We start from the raw sequence: 18,269 nt of genomic DNA on the forward strand, positions 1-18,269 counted from the left end.
CCCTAGATTCGCCTCCCCTCTATTTCCCTTTAGAACAGAACAGGCTGTCCAAGAGAAGACAGCCAAACAGGTCATCAAGCTAACAGCCATAAAATATACACAGAGGAGCTGGTGTATAACAATGAAGTTCTCATGCTTGAATATTCAGTCTCTGTGAACCCATGTGAGCCACTTGACTCAGTGGGCCATGTTCTCCTAGTGCCCTCCACCCCCTCTGACTCTTACAATATTTCAGCCAAATCTTCCAAGGGTCTCAACAAGCTCAGAGGGGAAGGGCTCCTATAGAGATCTCCAACTTATCTTTTTTTTTCTCTCTACATACTATCTGGCTATGGGTCTCTGTACCTCTTACCATCCGCTGCTGGAGAAAGCCTCTATTAGATGGACAACTGGACAAGTCAATGATCTAATCTATGTATGTAGCAGAATATCATTAAGAATCATTTCATAGAATTCCTCTTCTCTCTCTTCAACTGGAGTCCTGGAGCTCAGCCTGAGGCCTTACCTTATCTGAGTAGGGAATGGAGGATGGTTAGCCAAGGGAAAGCTGGGGAGTGGGAAGAGGGAAGAGAGAAGAATCTGTGGTTGGCATGTAAAATGAATAAAAAAAATTCTTAATTAAAAAGAAATCAATTGTTTTTGCTTTGTTTTGTTTTGGTTTACTTGTTGGCAAATCATTTTGGTTCCAACCTAGTTCTCTGGGCTATCTAGTTTTTAGTTCCTGCCTATCCACACAGTGCTGGGCATGGGCACCCTCTTATGCCATGGGACTCAAGTTAAACCAGACATTGGTTGGCCACTACCAGGAGTTCTGTGCCAGTATTGTCCCAGCACATCTTACAGGCAGGACAGAATGTAGTTTGAAGGTTTTGTAGCTAGATTGGTGTCCAGGTTTTTTTTTTCTATTTATTTATTTATTTATTTATTTATTTATTTATTTATTTATTTATTTATTTATTTATTTATGTAATTATTTATGTATTTATTTATTTATTTATTTATTTATTTATTTATTTATTTATTTTACAATACTATTCAGTTCTACATAACAGACACAGATTCCCTTCTTCTCCCCCATCCTGCCCCCTTCCTTCCCCCAGCACACCTCCATTCCCACCTCCTCCAGAGCAAAGCCTCCCCTGAGCACTGAGATGGACCTGATAGACCCAGTCCAGGCGAATCCAGTCTCCTCCTCCCAGATTGAGCCAAGGGTCCCTGCATAAGTCCCAGGTTTCAAAGAGCTAACTCATGCAATGAGCCCAGGACCTGGTACCACTGCCTAGATGCCTCCCAAACAGATCAAGCCAATCAACTGTCTCATTTATTCAGAGGGCCTGATCCAGTTGGGGGCACCTCAGCCTTTGGCTCATAGTTCATATGTTTCCATTCATTTGGTTATTTGTCCCTGTGCTTTATCCAAACTTGGTTTCAACAATTCTCACTCATATAAACCCTCCTCTTTCTCGCTAATTAGACTCCTGGTGCCCCACCGGGCGCTAGGCGTGGATGTCTGCATCCAGATTCCTCAGTCCTTGGATGGGGTTTCTGCCACAACTATTAGGGTGTTTGACCATCCCATCACCAGAGTAGGTCAGTCCCAGCTATCTCTCGACCATTGGCAGCAGTCTTTTGTGGGAGTATCTTTGTGGATTTCTGTGGGCCTCTTTAGCACTTTGTTTCTTCCTTTTCTCATGTGGTCTTCATTTACCATGGTCTCCTATTCCTTGTTCTCCCTCTCTTTTCTTGATCCAGGTGGGATCTCCTGCTTGCTTTCCCTCGACCCTCATCCTTCATTGCTCCCACTCATGTCCAGGTTGTTCATGTAGATCTCAGCCATTTCTCTGTCATTGGGTGATCCTCGTGTCTTTCTTGGGGTCCTGATTTCCAGGTAGCCTCACTGGCGATGTGAGTAGCAGTCCAGTTATCCTTGTTCCACATCTAGTATCCTCCTATGAGTGAGTACATACCATATTTGTCATTCTTAGCCTGGGTTATCTCACTCATGATGATTTTTTCTAGATCCATCCATTTGCCTGCAAACGTCATGATGGCATTGTTTTTCTCTGCTGAGTAGTATTCCATTGTGTATATGTGAAACAATTTGTTTATCCATTTTCAGTTGAAGGGCATCTAGGTTGTTCCAGGTTCTGGCTATTACAAACAATGCTGATATGAACATAGCAGAGCAAGTGCTCTTGTGGTATGATTGAGCATTCCTTGGGTATATGCCCAAGAGTGGTATAGCCGGATCTTGGGGGAGATTGATTCCCAATTTTCTAAGAAAGCGCCATATTGATTTCCAAAGTAGTTGTACAAGTTTGCATTCCCACCAGCAGTGGAGGAGAGTTCCCCTAGTTCCACATCCTCTCCAGCATAAAGTGTCTTCAGTGTTTTTTTTTCTTTTTTTTTTATTTTACAATACTATTCAGTTCTACATAACAGCCACAGATTTCCCTGTTCTCCCCCCTCCTGCCCCCTCCCACTTCCCCCAGACCACCCCCCCTCCCACCAACTCCAGATCAAGGCCACCCCTGAGGACTGAGATCGACCTGATAGACCAAGTCCAGGCAGGTCCAGTCCCCTCCTCCCAGACTGAGACAAGCGTCCCTGCACAAGTCCAAGGCTTCAAACAGCTATCTCATGCAGCGAGCCCAGGACCTGGCACCACTGCCCAGATGCCTCCCAAACAGACCAAGCCAATCAACAGTCCCACCCACTCAGAGGGCCTGATCCAGTTGGGGGCCCCCCAGCCTTCGGTTCATAATTCATGTGCCTCCATTTGTCTGGCCATTTGTCCCTGTGCTTTATCCAACCTTGGCTCCAACAATACTCGCTCACATAAACCCTCCTCTTTCTCACCAATCAGACTCCCAGTGGCACAACTATTAGGTTGTTTGGCCATCCCATCACCAGAGTAGGTCACTTCTGGCTGTCTCTAGAGTCTTCAGTGTTTTTGATCTTAGCCATTCTGACAGGTGTAAGGTGGTATCTCAGAGTTGTTTTGATTTGCATTTCCCTGATGATTAAAGATGTTGAGCAATTCTATAAATGTCTTTCAGCCATTGGAGTTTCCTCTGTTGAGAATTCTCTGTTTATTTCTAAAGCCCATTTCTCAATTGGACTGTTGGTTGTTTTGATGTCTAATTTCTTGAGTTCCTTATATATTCTGGATATCAGTCCTCTGTCAGATGTGGGGTTGGTGAAGATCTTTTCCCATTCTGTAGGCTGTCGGTTTGCCTTGTTGACTGTATCCTTTGATCTACAAAAGTTTCTCAATTTCAAGAGGTACCATTTTTGATTGTTTCTCTCAGTGTCTGTGCTACTGGTGTTATATTTAGGAAGTGATTTCCTATGCCAATGTGTTCAAGACTACTTCCTACTTTCTCTTCTAGCAGGTTCAGAGTAGCTGGATTTATGTTGAGGTCCTTTCTTAAATGACAATGACCTTGCTGTTACATACTTCTTCACTCCTTGCTCCTCTGCTTTAATGTAACCTTTCTTTACATCAGTCCTTGATCCACTTGGACTTAAGTTTTGTGCACGGTGACAGATATATGTGCAGCCTTCTACATGTTGATATCCAGTTATGCCAGCACCATTTGTTGAAGATGCTTTCTTTTTTCCATTGTACACTTTTGGCTTCTTTGTCAAAAATTATATGTCCATAGATGTGTGGGTTAATGTCAGGGTCTTCAATTCGATTCCATTGGTCCACATGTCGTTTTTTATGCCAATACCAAGCTGTTTCTATTACTGTAGCTCTATAGTAGAGCTTGAAGTCAGGGATTGTGATGCCTCCAGAGGTTGCTTTACTGTACAGGATCCTTTTGGTTATCCTGGGTTTTTTGTTTTTCCATATGAAGTTGAGTATTAATCTTTTCAGGTCTGTGAAGAATTGTGTTGGTATTTTGATGGGGATTGCATTGAATCTGTAGATTGCTTTTGGTAAAATTGCCATTTTTACTATGTTGGTCCTGCCTATCCATGAGCATGGGAGATCTTCCCATTTTCTGACATCTTCTTCAATTTCTTTTTTCAGGGAATTAAAGTTCTTGTCATATAGGTCCTTCACTTGCTGGGTTAGTGTTACCCCAAGGTATTTTATGTCATTTGTGGCTATGGTTAAGGGTGATGTATCTCTGATTTCCTTCTTAGCTTCTTTGTCCATTGTATATAGGAGGGCTACTGATGATTTTGAGTTGATCTTGTATCCTGCTATGTTGCTGAAGGTGTTTATAAGCTTTATCAGTTCCTGGGTGGAATCTTTGGGGTCACTCAAGTATACTATCATGTCATCTGCAAATAGGGAAAGCTTGACTTCTCCCTTTCCAATTTGTATCCCCTTAATCTCCTTATGTTGTCTTATTGCTCTGGCTAGAACTTCAAGTACTATATTGAATAAGTATGGGAGAGTGGACAGCCTTGCCTTGTTCCTGATTTTAGTGGAATTGCTTTGAGTTTCTCTCCATTTAATTTGGTGTTGGCTGTTGGCTTGCTGTAAATTGCCTTTATTATGTTTAGGTATGTTCCCTGTATTCCTGATTGATCCAAGACTTTTATCATGAAGGGGTGTTGGATTTTGTCAAATGCTTTTTCTGCTTCTAGTGAGATTATTGTGTGGTTTTTTCTTTGAGTTTGTTTATATGGTGTATTACATTGATGGACTTTCGTATGTTGAACCACCCTTGCTTCCCTGGGATGAGTTCTACTTGATCATGGTGGATAATTGTTCTGATGTGTTCTTGGAGTCTGTTTGCCAGTATTTTATTGAGTATTTTTGCATCAATGTTCATGAGGGAGATCGGTCTGTAGTTCTCCTTGTTTGGTGTATCCTTGTTTGGTTTAGGAATCAGGGTAAATGTAGCCTCATAGAAGGAGTTTGGGAATGTTCCTTCTGTTTCTATTGTGTGGAACAATTTAGAGAGTATTGGTATTAACTCTTCTTTGAAGATCTGGTAGAATTCTGCGCTGAAACCATCTGGTCCTGGGCTTTTTTTGGTTGGGAGACTTTTAATGACTGTTTCTATTTCCTTAGGGGTTATTGGACTATTTAAATAGTTTATCTGGTCTTGATTTAACTTATGTATGTGGTACCTGTCCAGAAAATTGTCCATTTCTTTTAGGTTTTCCAATTTTGTGGAGTAGAACTTTTTGAAATATGACTTGATAATCTCTGGATTTCCTCAATGTCTGATATTATGTCCCCCTTTTCATTTCTGATTTTGTTGATTTGGATTCTCTCTCTCTGTCTTTTGGTTAGTTTGGGTAAGGGCTTGTCTATCTTGTTGATTTTCTCAAAGAAACAACTCTTTCTTTCATTAATTTTTTGTATTGTTCTCTTATTTTCTATTTTATTAATTTCTCCTCTCACTTTGATAATTTCCTGGCATCTATTCTTCCTGGGAGACTTTGCTTCTTCTTGTTCTAGAGCTTTCAGGTGTGCTGTTAAGTCACTAGTGTGAGATTTCTCCAACTTCTTTATGTGGGCATTTAGTGCTATGAATTTCCCTCTTAGCACTGCTTTCATAGTGTCCCATAAGTTTGGGTATGTGGTGTCTTCATTTTCATTCATCTCTAGGAAGTCTTTAATTTCTTTATTTCCTCCTTACCCCATTGGTGATTCAGTTGAGCATTATTCAGTTTCCATGAGATTGTAGGTTTTCTGTATTTTTTGTTGTTAAAATCTAACTTTAAACCATCGTGGTCTGATAGAATGCAGGAGGTTATTACAATTGTTGTGTATCTGTTGAGATTTGCTTTGTGGCCAAGTATGTGGTTGATTTTAGAGAAACTTTCATGGGGTGCTGAGAAGAAGGTATATTCTTTTTTGTTAGGATGTAATGTTCTGTAGATATCTATTAGGTCCAATTGGGTCATGACATCAGTTAAGTCCTTTATTTCTCTGTTAAGTTTTGATTTGGGAGATCTGTCCAGTGGTGAAATGGGTGTTGAGATCTCCCACTATTAATGTGTGGGGTTTTATATGTGGTTTAAGCTTTAGTAATGTTTCTTTTACATATGTTGGTGCCCTTATGTTTGGGGCATAAATGTTCAGAAGTGAAACTTCATCTTTGTGGATCTTTCCTGTGATGAGGATGTAATGCCCTTCTTGATCTCTTGATTGATTTTAGTTTGTAATCTATTTTGTTGGATATCAAGTTGGCTACACCCACTTCTTTCTTAAGACCATTTGATTGGAAAGTTCTTTCCCAGCCTTTTATTCTTAGGTAGTGTCTGTCTTTTAATTTGAGATGAGTTTCTTGTATGCAGCAGAAAGATGGGTCCTGATTTCGTATCCATACTGTAAGTCTATGTCTTTTTATAGGTGAGTTAAATCCTTTGATATTAAGGGATATTAATGACCAGTGATTGTTCATCCCTGCTATTTTTGGTGGTAGTGTGTGTGTACTTCTATTCTTCGGGGTTTACTGCTGTGACTTTATCTATTGCCTGTGTTTTCAAGGGTGTATCTGACTTCCTTCGGTTGGAATTTTTCTTCTATTGCTTTCTGTAGGGCTGCGTTTGTGGATAGGTATTGTTTAAATCTGGTTTTGTCTTGGAATGTCTTGTTCATTCCGTCTATGATGATTGAAAGTTTTGCTGGGTATATTTGCCTGGGCTGACATCCATGGTCTCTTAGTGTCTGCATTACATCAGTCCAGGTCCTTCTGGCTTTTAAAGTCTCCATTGAGAAATTGTGTGTTATTCTGATGGGTTTGCCTTTGTAGGTCACTTGGCCTTTTTCCTTTGCTGCTCTTAATATTCTTTCTTTATTCTGTATATTCAGTTGTTTAATTATTATGTGGTGAGGGGACTTTTTGGGGGGTCTAGTCTTTTTGGTGTTCTATAGGCTTCTTGTATCTTCATAGGCATTTCCTTCTTTAAGTTGGGAAAGTTTTCTTCTATGATTTTGTTGAATATATTTTCTGTGCCTTTGAGTTGGTATTCTTCACCTTCTTCTATCTCTATAATTCATAAGTTTGGTCTTTTCATGGTTTCCCAGATTTCTTGGACATTTTGGTTCATGACTTTGTTGGCTTTAGTGTTTTCTTTCATTGATGAAACTATTTCTTCTACTGTATCTTCAATGCCAGAGATCCTCTCTTCCATCTCTTGCATTCTGTTGGTTATACTTGCATCTGAAATTATCGGTCTTTTACTCAGATGTTCTATTTCCAGCATTCCCTCTGTTTGTGTGTAACCTCTGTCCCTGATAAGGCTGTGCCTCAAATAACTCTACTGTCATTTCCTGGAAGCCTAGATTGGCCACATTTTGCATTATACCAATGATGTCCTGGGTCTTCCATCCCTGAATGACACTTGTAAAACTACTCATATTTTAAGTAAAATAATCTGAAATACTCAAAGTCCCAGCTTTAAACAACTGACAGTTAAGAAATCTATTGTAGTCACTAAGGAATGGATGCAGTTTTATACTTGAGCAATCATAGACAAGCGTAGCATTGTTGGCTAAAATGTTTGAAATTCAGTCTTGCACATCTGATTATATGTGATTATTTGAATGTTCTCGACCATGTACAGACAGACTAATTTCTGCATAAAGTAAGATGTGTCAAAATCACACAAACAAAACTGCACTTATCTATGTTGACATATGTGTGTACCTTACATTCAGGTTTTTTCCTATCAATTTTGAAACACACACACACACACATGAGTTTGCTACATTGGTAGAGAACAAGAGCCAATGTTTTATTTGTAAATTCCTTTTCTATTATTAATAAATTTTCTATTAATTTTACATACCAACCACAGATACCCCTTTCCTCCCTTCTTCTGCCCACCCCCCAGGCTTCCTCCCCAATCCACCCCCCCATTTCCACTTCCTCCAAGGCAAGCGTTCTCATGGGTAGCCAGCAGAGCCTGGTACATTCATTTGAGGCAGGTCCAATCCCCTATTCTCTGCACTAAGGTTATGTAAGATGTCCCACCATAGGTACTGGGCTCCAAAAAGCCTGCTCATGCACCAGGATGGATCCTAATTCCACTGCTAGGGGGGCCCTTATGCAGGTCAAGCTGCACAAGTGTTTTGCCTATGCAAATGGCCTAGCCAGTCCCATGGAGACTCCAAAGTTGTTGGTCCACAGTTTATTCCCCTCTTTCTGCATGAATTACACAACCAGTAAACCACACATTTTTTTAAGCACCATACTTAATCACTTTCATACACTGAAAGGATCCATTTTATTGTTGAGTCTTTTATAAAAGCCAATCAAGCATTTAGCACCCGTCTAAATATTATACACAATACCAAGAAAAATTTTCTTGAATTGAAAATTCTATGAACACTCAAGTTACCCCATTAGAGTACAAGTAATGTAACATTTGGAAACAGATAGTCAAATTTCTTTTATGACAGAATTTATATGTTAAAATGGTTTAAGTTAAAGAAATAACTTCAGGAGTTTAGTACTGTTCATCTATGCCAATTTCTCCTGTTTGTGAAATTCCCAAGAGGTCCTTTAAATGGCAGTTCTGACAGCAAATGTTTCTAAAAGCCCCAAGGAGCCCTGGAAAGCCAGATCATGAAACATGCAGAGGATATTAAAGCCTGGGAACTTTTAATATATTAGTATTACAAGCAGATTTTTTTTTAAACTAGGTACTTTCTCTAAGATTGTTCTTCTGAATATAATCTACAAAATATTCAAACTGCCTACAGCAACCATGGCTGAAAGCACTTAAATCAGACATACAAGCAGTCAATGGTGGTTTACAAGGAAAAATCTCAAAGGAAAAGCTGCCCATTATTCTCCTGAGAAATCCCAAGCCCGTGTAATGTTTGTTGGATAGGATACAGAATTGCTGGCGTGTGTGTGTATGTGTGTGTGTGTGTGTGTGTGTGTGTGTGTTTGTCCATGCGCATGCACATTTATATGCGTATATTTGTGTGTAAAGTTTCTGTTTCCAATAGACCAAGAGCTAATTTCTCTCTGTGGCACTAGTGTGTGTCAAGTGTGGTAAACATTTGAAGCAAATAACACACAGGAATTGTCTGTGCATTGACTGTCCTCTTAATTATTTTTGACACTTTATCCTACTGTTGCTTCCTCTTTTCTTTGTGAAACAGCTCCTAAATACAAGAGTGTTCATGACTTCTGACAACTTTAAGAAATACTAGTGAGGAGTATGAAGAAATGGCTCAGTGGAACTCAGTATAACACTATGGCAGAGGATTCATGCTTACTTCCCAGAACCTACATTAGGTATCTCAGAATTGCCTGTTACTCCGCTGTAGAGATACCCATTGCCTCTGGATTCAGTGGGTACCTGCACTCACATGTAAATGCCCCCATAAACACATAAACTAAAAAATCATTTTATAAAGCAAAATAAGTGAATATTCATCAATCACCAAGGTTAAAATACAGGATGAATTATTCTACCTAAACTTCTGAATGCTTCTTCTCAAATAAATCCCCTGACAAATTGACAATTCCAAATACTAATTTAATTTTCAAAGTTCCTTTCCTATTTTTATGATTCTTCCACATATTAAGTTTTTTGTGTTAGGCTTTGGTTTTGACAGTGACATAAATTAATTAATTCTGAATGTCTTCTTAAGAAGGATTGTATTATATAATATTAGTCAATCAGAATAGTGTACATACTTAATGGTATGGTGTGATATTTTGTATACACACACAGATACATACATATATATATATATATATATATATATATATATATATATATATATATATATTCTGTTCCAGTTTCATTGTGTTACGGTGATAAAACACTTTAACTAAAAGCAGCTTGGGATATCTGTGTCCTTTTTGTTCTCTCTCCTTCTCCTAACATGGCGGCCTCGGCAAAAAAAAAAAAAAAAAAAAAAAAAGACTAAGATGAGGAAGACCATCTCCCTAACAACCTTTCTGACTGAGGATGGTGGTACTGGTGGAGGAAGCACCTATGTCCGCAGCCCAGCTGAGGGAACAGATGATCTGGAAGGAGATGTGTCAACAACCTGGCACAGTAACGATGATGATGTGTACAGGGCACCTCCAAATGACCAATCCATTTTTCCTACCACTCCACAGGCTGTTCAGGAACCCAATATCAACCAGAGCCGTCTTCCCAAATTGCCACCCTACAGTGCTTTTCTAGGGAACCTGCCCTATGATGTGACAGAAGACTCTATTAAGGAATTCTTTAGAGGACTAAATATCAGCGCTGTATGCTTACCATGTGAAAACAGCAATCCAGACAGGTTGAAAGGCTTTGGCTATGCGGAGTTTGAGGACCTGGATTCTCTGCTCAGTGCTCTGAGTCTCAATGAAGAGTCTCTAGGTAACAGGAGAATTCCAATGGACGTTGCTAATCAAGCACAGGATAAAGACTGGGATGATCATTCTTTTGGTTGAGACAGACATCGGGATTCTGGCAAAACATTCACAGACTGGAGGGCCCGTCCCGCCACCGACAGCTTTGATGACTAGCCGCCTAGAAGAGGTGACGATAGCTTTGGAAACAAGTATCGAAATCGTTACGATTCAGACCAGTACCAGGACAGATACCGGGATGGGTACCGGGACGGCCCACACTGAGATATGTACCACTATGGGGCTGGGATCAATATGATGACCAAGGCAGCAGAGACTATGACCGAGGCTATGACTCCCGGATAAGCAGGGGCAGGAGAGCATTTGGTAGTAGGTACCATAGGGATGATGACTACAGAGGAGGTGGGGACTGCTATGAAGACCAGCATGACAGAAGGGACGATCAATCATGGAGCTCCAGGGATGATTACCCTAGGGACGATTATAGGCGTGATGACAGAGGACCCCTCAAAGACCCAAACTGAATCTAAAGCCTCGGAGTACTCCTAAGGAAGATGATTCCTCTGCTAGCACCTCCAAGTCCAGTTGAGTGGCTTCTATTTTTGGAGGGGCAAAACCTGTGGACACGGCTGCTAGAGAAGGAGAAGTTGAGGAACGATTACAGAAGGATCAGGAGAAGTTGCAGCGGCAGCTGGATGAGCCAAAACTAGACCGTCCAGCCACAGGAGAGACACCCAAGTTGGCGAAGTGAAGAAACTCAGGAAAGAGAACAGTCGAGGACAGGAAGTGAGTCATCGCAGGCTGGGGCCTCAGCCACATCTGGCAGAAATCCATGAAGGAGAGAGAGTGAGAAGTCCCTGGAAAATGAAACTCTCAATAAAGAAGAAGACTGTCACTCTCCAACCTCCAAACCTACTAAACCTGATCAGCCTCTAAAGGCAATGCCAGCCCCTCCACCAAAGGAGAATGCGTGGGGGAAGCAAGGCTCTAAACCCTCCTGCTCGATCTCAGACACAGAGCAGCAGTCCCCTACAAGTGGTGGAGGGAAGGTGGCTTCAACTCAGCCCTCTGAGGATGGACCATCAAGGAAAGATGAAAGTAAAATAGATGGGATGAGTGTCCCAAAAGGCCTAACTGGGAACTCCAGTTGTGGTCCTGGAGAAGGAGGGAACAATGATCACTAGAAGGAGTTGGATAGGAAAGATGGCAAAAAAGATCAAGACTCCAGATCTGCACCTGAGCCAACGAAATCTGAGGAGAATCCAGCCTCTAAGTTCAGTTCTGCAAGCAAGTATGCTGCTCTCTCCGTAGATGGTGAAGATGAGAATGAGGGAGACGACCACACTGAGTAGACCTCCACGTGCTGTGCTTTCTTCTAGTCTCCACCCCGGAACATTCAAGAACAAATCAAACCTCTTTCCAGACAAGAAAAAACAAAACTCACCATCTCCTGAAGACCTTTCTTAACTTTTTTTTTAATGAGATGAAATTGTTTTGCATGCTGCTGCAGCCTTTTAAAGTATTGAAGTAACTGGAGAATCACCACTGCAGCCAGAGATGTGGCTACTGCTTTTGAATGGGGAAGTTGTGATGTGTTCTGATGATACCAGGGGGCTACCTGTGTGACTAGTGCCTGGGGCTCCATTCAGCAGAAATGTCCTGACAGTGAGGCAATAGAGAAAGGTACAAGGAAGAGTGCGATGTCTACCTTTTAATTCTTATCCTGTGGTGGTACCTATGAATTCCCAAAACTCATCTGAATAAATTTCCCATCCTTAGAAAGGTAGATTTAATCTCTCAAGTTCTTTTAGTCTCCCAGAGGCTGCCAGTCCTTCTACTTTAATTCTGACTTAACTGGGGCCAGCCTAGGGGGAATTTTTTTTTTTTACCCCCCAAGAGGGTAATTGGGAGTGAGTCTACAGGTCACTAACGTGTAGTACTGCTTGGGGACCAAAATGAATGGGAAACTCAATCATGGTTTGAAAAGCTTTGAGGGAGTGATCAGTTATTTTATACCAGGTAGTAAGGGAAATTGCATGACCTCCTATAAACACATGAATAGAAGGATCGTTTCCCTGATGAGGAAGCACATAGCAGGTGTGGGAAATTCATCTTCTAAAATCTGTCCTTTCTAAGGTTCGAATATATCCACATTCTTTCAAAACCTTGTCACTCTGGTTGTCTCATGTTCTTGATGACACTGTCAGCCGTCCAAAAACAGTCCCTGCTCTCACAGGAATTTTATCGTGGTCACCAGAAGCTGTGGCCTGAGGCTCTGTGGTATTGTTGATTCCTGCCCTTGTCTGCTCCTGCTGCTTTTGCCCCCTTGGAGGTCAGAGTATTTCAGTTGAGGGACTTGGGTGGTGAATAGGGGTATGTAAATGGGGAGAGTTGAGTTAAACGTTTTCAGCCTGGATTGGGGGTGTTTCTATCCTTTTCTTTCCCTGGAACCCCACGTTAGTGCTTGGGTTTGTAATGTGACCTAGACTGTGGTTTTCTGCTTAGAGGGGGTTGGTTTCTTGACTTCCCTCAAGAATAAAGGATAATGCAAAGAACTATTAAATAAGGTCCTGGCTTCTCTTGCACAGTAGGATGACCTGTCTGCTTTGATCTGCACCTTTGTGTAGGGGTCAGCTCCAAAGTGGGCAAGTTTCCTTGTTGTGGGACAGCAGGTACCTGCAGGCAGAGGAGACCTTGTTCTTAATGTGCAAGCCCTAGGCCTGTTGTGCAGGAGTGCTGGTTTGTTGTGCTGCAGCAGTGGGCATAGCAAGTCGCTTGCCCTGTGGACTTGATTGGCTAGTAGCAAAAAAGTGGACTTTTAGAGAGAGACCCACGGTTGAATGGGTTTTTTAAAACCGTTGGTTGTAGACAATGAAAAGGTCTTCATGTATATTTCCCTTCCAGATAGTTGCACCAGAAGAAAGCTGTTCTGTCCTACTCTCCTCTTTTGCTCCTCTGTTAAAATAAAAGCAGGAGTTGACTTATGTCCCGCTCCTGAATACATGTAAAATTTGTACAAAAATAATCTTCTATGAAAATAATTTTAATCTGTAGACATTACTTGGGAGATGTCTTGAGATGTAAAATCCCATCCTTTGGGTTGAGGTTTTTTGTTTTTCTCCAAATAAATCCAGTCTTTAAAGTTGAAAAAAAAGCAGCTTTGGGATGAAAGGCTATATTTGTCTTACACAATCCATCATTGAAGGTCCTAAGGGCAGGAGGAACTTGGAGCAGAAACCTCTGCGGATGAATGATGCTTACTGGTTTGATTTCTTGGTAGCTCACTGGCTCATACTTAGTTTTCTCATACAATTCAAGACCACCTTCCCAGGAAATGGAACCTCCAACAGCAGAATGGGCTCTTCCACATCAATTATCAATCAGTATGGTTCCCTGGAGACATTCCCATAGGCCAAAATGATAAAAAACTACTTACTTGATTTTCTCCCATGTGATCTAGGGGTATCAAGTTGAAATGTAATGGTAACTAAGACAAAAAATATATTATGATCAAATTAGTATAAATAACATGTCAATTATCTCAAACATTTAAATTTCCTTTTGTCATTGAGTACTTAAATCTTTATTAGCTATTTTGAATTGTGTAGTTAATTATTGTCTCACATAGTAAACAGTACTATGTAACAGCATGTTACTCACTATGTTACCTAATTTTGTACTCATTCACGAACCTGTTATTAGCAGTCTTCCAACTATCCTTCTCAGCATCTGAAACCAAAATTCCCCTTTAATTCTATGAGACCAATTTTTAGTTTCCATATATGACTGAGAATATAGTTATTTTATGTTATATGTCAGACATATTTTTCTTAGCAAAATATCTGCTGAGTTGATCAATGTTGTTTTAAAGGATTGGATTCATCCTTTTCTGTATCTTACTAGGCTGTTACCTTGTATATGTGTGTGACTACACAACGTGTGTACGTAGCATCTCTTCTTTTCTTTGAAATGCCAGAAAAATTTTCTAGAGTTTAAGAGAAAAACAATAGGGTAGGCAAGCTGTAAATCTTAGCAGCTGTCAAAAGGGAAATGGAAACAAAGAAGAGAGAAATGTCTTTTGCAATGAAAGTTGGCAAGCAGCCAGATGGCAACAAGACAAAGTGCTTCAGAGGAAGAGTAAAATAGCCCAGAGTAACAGGAAAAGCAGATATAACTTTTAGCTAGTGTAGCTGAAGTTTTCTTCAGTCCTGCCTGTCCGACAGTCAGGACAAATCTCTCTCACTCACCAGTCCGGCAGCCACTCAGACCCAAACAAGTAAACACGCAGAGACTTATATTGTTTACAAACTGTATAGCTATGGCAGGCTTCTTGTTATCTAGTTCTTCTATCTTAAATTAACCCATTTCTATAAATCTATACCTTGCCACATGGCTTGTGGCTTACCAGTATCTTACATGATTGTACTCTTGGCGGAGGCTGGCAGCATCTTCTGACTCAGCCTTCCTGTTCCCAGGATTCTTTTCTCTGCTTGTCCCACCTATACTTCCTGCCTGGCTACTGGCCAATCAGCATTTTATTTATACAGAGCAATATCCACAACAGTATCTTGAAAGAAGTGAAGATACGATAGAGGAAATGTTAGGACTTCATGCCCTTAGAAAGGCAGTCAGGCTGCATTGTAGTGGTTCACAATATTGCATGAGGTAACAAACTATAAGCATCTCTTCTGATAAGAAGCTTCTGGGAAGGAAACATCCATTAACTCACCAGAGGAAACTTCATTCATTCTATCTTGCTTTTTGAGTGACTTGGGATCCCAGGTCCTCAACCAGGGCTAGAAATGGTACTTAGAACAAAATTCAAGTACTTTCATTTTTTGATAATTTAAATCCCAAAGAATTGCAAAGCTGGATTTTATATTTCTAGTGATAACAGGAAAATGGCAGATGGAGTCCAAAACTTTAATGGCCTGAGACTGCTTTAGCTTTCCTACTCTCTGAAACCTGGAATAACTATTTGAAAACCAGGCCAAAGAGCACAGCCCCAAACACTTCTAACATTTCTGGCCTCCAGCCAAGATAGTATCACCTATTATTTATCTACTCATAAATTAATATAAAGCACAGTCTTAACTACTGTGGATAGCACTGCATTAAAAATGAGATTGCTGAGAGTTCCAGGACACTGAATGCACATACAGTAGTATAATTGCTGGATCAAATGATATTTCCACTTTTAGTGTGTTTTTTGAAGTTCCTCTGTATTGTTTTCCAAAATGATTATATTAGTTGATATTCTTAGCAACAATGTACAACACTTTTTATTTTCTATAAGTTAGCAATTTATCTTCAATTTCTTTTGATAATAGATCAGTTTTTATACCCTTGTCAGACATTTGCCTATCTAATTTGAAGGTATACACATTTTATTAGATAATTCTTTTGGTAATTAAGGTGTTCGATTACCTTATACATTCTGAAAACATTGTCTCCCACTCTTCCTGTTGTCTTGATTCTATTGATTCTATGTTTTTCTGAGCAGGTCTTCAGTTAACTTGTTCATTTCATTCAGTATAAGCCATTGAGATTCTGATGATAGGCCCCATTCTTCTTTTATTATATATAGTATGTCTGTAAAGTATTTTTCTAGTATTTGAACCAACAGTATTGTGTTAGATCAATTGCTAAATGGTCTTAATAATAAAAAAAAACAGAGCCAGATATTGGGGTTAAAAACCTAAGAGATCAGAGGAATAGGAAAAGCCATGCCAACCTCACCTTACAAGCCCTCAGTCTTCAAAGACACCTACTTCCTGTATACGCCTATATGCCTTTCTATTCTGCATCTCAATTCCTCTCTCTGCCCAGATACATCATTTTCTGTCGGCCTGTACAGACCTCCAGACCTCTATGGTTAGTGTTGGTATTAAAGGCAGGTGTTATGCCTGGCTCTGTTCCCCAGTGGAGCGTTGAACTCACAGAGATCTGGATGCATCTCTGCCTCCCAAATGCTAAGATAAAAGCATGTGCTACCATTGCCTGACTTCTATGTTTACAATAGTGGCTGGTGTTTTTCTCTGATCCTCAGATAAGCTTTATTAGGGTAAACAATATTTTGGGGAACACAATATATCACCACAGTATTGGAATTTCTTAGTTTTTTGTTAAACAAGAAGAATCTATACTACTATCATTAGAGAAGCACAGAATCAGAAATTTATATTTTGCAAGCTCTTCAAAATCTTAATCTGTCTGTTAAAATTTAAGTGGCATTTCACTAATTATAATGTAATATGTGAACTGTACTATTAATATATCTAGTGAGCAAATTAAGTAATATTATTAATTGCTGCCTTCCAATTTATGAAATTTAGATATATTATTGCCTCTTTGCTTTAATATTCTTTAAGCTATTCAACAGACATAGATTGTATGATGATTTTGACACAAAACACAGCTCTCAATGCAAAGGGAACAGGAGTTTTTTCTAGAGACTATTTGAGCAACAATGGTCTGGTAACACAGATTTTAGGTACCCCAAATTCCATATTATAACATGGAAGCAGCATTACAAAGTTTTCATAGTGTTTCCAGAAATTAATGCAATTTTAAAGTACATTTATGGGTACAACAGAGATACAATTATAGCAATATGGAAGTATATGAATCTCTCTTATAGGCATCATAATACATGATGACATTCTTAGTTTCTGGGTTTGTGGAAGCTAGCAGTCTGGTAAAGTAAGAGGTTCCAAATAGACTTTTATCTATTTATTCTTAGGATGTTAGTTTCAACACAGAAGTGGGTCAGGAATGGCTATTCTGGAGGCAAAAGATAGGCCCAAATAAGAGAATGCACTTTGGGGCCTGCAATATTCCAACCACTTCAAATCACTGCAGCTTTTACAGACACATATCTTTCCAGGACTTTTCCTTGACAAGTACTACATGACAAGAATTTGAGGAAAAAGAAACAGAAAATTGATTATGGTGCTTTGAATGAGATATCCTCCTTAAGTATCAAGCATTTGAATAAGTTGTCCCCAGTTGTTGGCTACTTAAGAGAGATAAGTTGTGGCCCAGTTGGAGGAGATTTCACTGGTGACATGCTGTCAGGTTTTAAAAGCCCCATTCCATTCCCCACTCATTTTCTGTATTTGGTATTAAAGTATATGAAATGGAAAAAAATTAAGGTTGGATAAATGGTCATGGAATTCATGTGACAAAACAACAAGTGGAGGGACTATTTGAGGGAATAAAGGAGACTAGCCAGAGGGAAGCAGGGGTACATGGACAGAAAAGAGTGGAATGAATAATAATGAAGCATAATGACTGTGTATATGAAAACACCACAATGAAACTTAATGCTTGGCATGCAAACTCAAAAGATTAATAAAACCAGACTCAAGTAAAATGCATGGTCTTATGAAGACAGAGTATGAATATAGTTTAAATAGAGTCACCTGGTTTTGCTGCATTGATAAGGTACCATTGACAGCACACTTAAAGCATATAAAGAATTTCATGAGAATAGGTCTATGAAACATTCCAACAACAGGAAAGAGACATCTGAGTAATGCATCTGAGGCATTATTCAGGTAAGGCATCTGAGTAATGAAAGTGTGATTAATACTTTTAAAGAAAATTGATGATGTTTGCAAGGAGTAGAAGAGCAGTAGCAGATGAATCCAGAGTGTTTAGAGTGCATTGATTTTTAAATAGAAATAGGTAAAGTTTGCCCTCCTGGACCATGATAGGACATATATTTTATACATTATTTTTAGTTCTCTCCCAAGGATAAACATATATGGAACAAATAGAGACACAACAACAGCAAGTTCTAGTATTCTAATGACTGATAAGTGCATACACATAGGGCCAGCATGATGCTGCAATAGGTAGACATTTGTGTTTAAGCCTGAAGCCCTGAATCTGATCCCCAGAACCCACATGGTTGAAGAACAGAATTTGATCTCTTGCTTCCCATGTTCCTTCCATCCC

At 39.8% G+C, this 18,269-nt stretch overlaps 1 pseudogene; it reads left to right on the forward strand.

Moving 5' to 3' along the window:
- The first annotated feature begins 9,186 nt into the window (after nucleotides 1-9,186).
- LOC114688337 lies at nucleotides 9,187-11,762 on the forward strand (annotated as a pseudogene).
- Nucleotides 11,763-18,269: the final 6,507 nt, after the last annotated feature.

Source organism: Peromyscus leucopus, chromosome X (genome assembly GCF_004664715.2).
Source record: "Peromyscus leucopus breed LL Stock chromosome X, UCI_PerLeu_2.1, whole genome shotgun sequence".
NCBI classification, from domain to species: Eukaryota; Metazoa; Chordata; class Mammalia; order Rodentia; family Cricetidae; genus Peromyscus; species Peromyscus leucopus.